Raw genomic sequence first — 2,662 nt, 5'->3', positions numbered from 1 at the left:
CCCCTGAATCCCCCCAGTTTTTCCCATGACTGACCCTCTTAGAAGGGGAGTCCCTTTTTACTTTCCTGACAGGACAGGAATCCTATAATCCCAAACTAGTAGGGACTGAGGGCCCATCTAGCCCTCAGTGAACGTATGAGGAAACCAAGGTTTCACACAAGGTCACCTGGTAGATTAATGCCAGCCAGGCCTCCTATCTTTGTGTCCAGCAGCCAGTTGCTTAGGCCAGAGAGAGGTCCTGGGCTCCAGCAACCTGTCTGGCCCTGCCACTACTTGTCACATGGTGGGTTGCTCCAACAATCCTGCTTCTATTGGGCTGTGTGGCTGCTGGCTCTGAGTCCAAACCTGCTGGGTGCCCCTCCCTCTCCAGCCCCTCCTTCTGCCTGAGGTCTGTGTGTCTCTCTCCAAGTGTCACCCCCAGCTGTGGAGTCCTGGGAGCCAGCTGCCTCCTCTGCTGCTTCTCCTTGAGCCACAGTCCTGCATACTGACTCTTCCCCAGGGCCTTGCTCTGAAGCGGGGAGGGACCAAGGGCCAAGATTCCCCAGGAACAACACTTGGTTTTGTCTTTGCACGGGGAATGTTTAGGGATCCTGAGCAACTTAAGCCCAGAGGAAATGGTGCAGGGGGCAGCCAGGCAATGTTGAATTAAGCTCGAGGCAACCATGTGGTAGCAGAGGGGCTTCACCGCTCAGATGGGTGACCAAGGGCACTGTGGGATCCCCCCAAACGTGGGAGAAAAGGCTTGAAGCAAATGTGACAAGCAGGCATTCATTCCACCGTTATTCATTCAACAACAGCCCCCTGCAGACAAGCCCCTTTACTACATTAAGAACACAAGCAAAGGTACTTTCAAAGAAGACCCTAACATATAAATAAACAAAAAACCATCAAAATACAATTCAGGGGGACAAAAAATAAAGAAAAGCAATTGTTAACCAATTCATAAAAGAATGTGCATCCTCATTAGCAATGAGGGAAAAGCACATGAATGCTGCAGTATCATGGCGTTTTGGTTTTGGTCCTTCCCAATAAGGAAATAATTGTTATAAATAGTAATGTCTAACTCTGATCATGTTTAAGTAAGGAAGGACCACTTAAGCATCCAAAGTATCTGAAGTAAACCATTTCACCCCATTAATACGCTTCAGGAAATCTCCTTAAAAAGCTGATAATGGAGAAATGCCACATGCAAAGATAATTTTTTGTTAAAAAATAAGGAGTTTACCCAAATGCCTGACAATGGGGGATTAAATAAGCAATGAGAGATTTAAATGAAATATTATGCTTGTATGAAGACTCGTGATTGCAGAGTCTGTGGAATACCGTGGAGTACACGCAGATGTGCTGAGGAGCAAACACTGTGATTGTGAGTACGTAAAACAGTAACCTCTGTGTACAGGATGGCAAGAAAGCAATACAAACACCCTCCTCGTGGAAGGCTGGGATTGTTTAAAAGGCTCTCTGCTTGTTTTCCAACGTGTCAGAGTGCCCTTCCTGTAACAGAGACAGGAGCATGCAGTCAGCGAGGCCCCGGGCGGCCTTAACCTCCACTCAGTAGACCTGGTGATGGGCAGTAGGCACACGTGCCATGCAGTGGCACCATAGGAGAGTGGGTGGAGTCCTTGGTGGCTCAGGCAAGCCCCGTGGGGAGGGCCCTGGCCGCATCTTCAGAGCTGCCCCCTCGACCTGGCATGGCTCACCAGCCCGCCCCAGCCGGCCTCTCACCTCTCCCATCAGCTCTGCCTCTGTGAAGACCCTTGAGCTGCCTGTTGACCTGGGTCCCAGTGCTGCCCCTCGCTGGCCTGCATCACAACCCACTCCCTACCCTGCCTCTAGCCACACCCTCTATGCTGCAGTTTCTTGAAAGCTCCAAGCTGCTTCTTGATGGATCGTGGACGTGACTGGTACCATCTTGGACGTGACTGGTGCCATTTTACACACACCAAGCACAAAATGGCCACCAACCTTTTCCTTACAAGAAACCTCATAGTTTCTGAGAAATAGAAACTCCTCTACTTCTGCATGGGTGCAACTTCCACCTGATTGCATCCACCAGCCTTATCTTCCACACCAGCACCAAACCCCTCCCTGATTACATCAGCCTTCCGTACAGCCTATATAAGCCCTCCCACCACTATGGCAGCTGCTGCTTTCCATTTTGAGTGCAGCCCAGCAGATTCTTTTCCTTTAATAAAGCTTGATTGGTACCTGGTGTTTTGGCTCACTTTCTTTCATTTTGGTGCTGAAACCCAGAAAGGGTCCTGGTTGGAACCTTCAGATGATCCCCTCTCTTGGGTTGATTGGCCTGCGGCCACCCTTCTCAGACCTGCTGAACTGGGTACCTCCAGGACTCTCTCCTTTTGCCATTTCAGACCAACACATCCACCATTGGCCTCAATTCAGGGTGAGTCAGTGGGTCTGTCCTACTTCTACGGGTTCCCCCAACTACTCTCTACGACTACTGTCTACTTCCTGAAGACCAGGCACCTGGCTGAGGGAACCCCTCTCATGCACCCCCAGCTACTGGAGGATGCTCCTCTAGCTGGTCGGTGGCTTCTCTCTCGAAAAGAAGGTGCACACCAATGAGGACNCACCTGGCATGATATTTTTATGATTCTCACTACTACTTTGTCCCCCGAGGACAGGGAGCAGATCTGGATAA

The sequence above is a fragment of the Galeopterus variegatus genome, unplaced genomic scaffold, assembly GCF_000696425.1.
Source record: "Galeopterus variegatus unplaced genomic scaffold, G_variegatus-3.0.2 Scaffold8926, whole genome shotgun sequence".
NCBI lineage: Eukaryota > Metazoa > Chordata > Mammalia > Dermoptera > Cynocephalidae > Galeopterus > Galeopterus variegatus.
Note: the sequence above shows the minus strand (reverse complement) of the source record.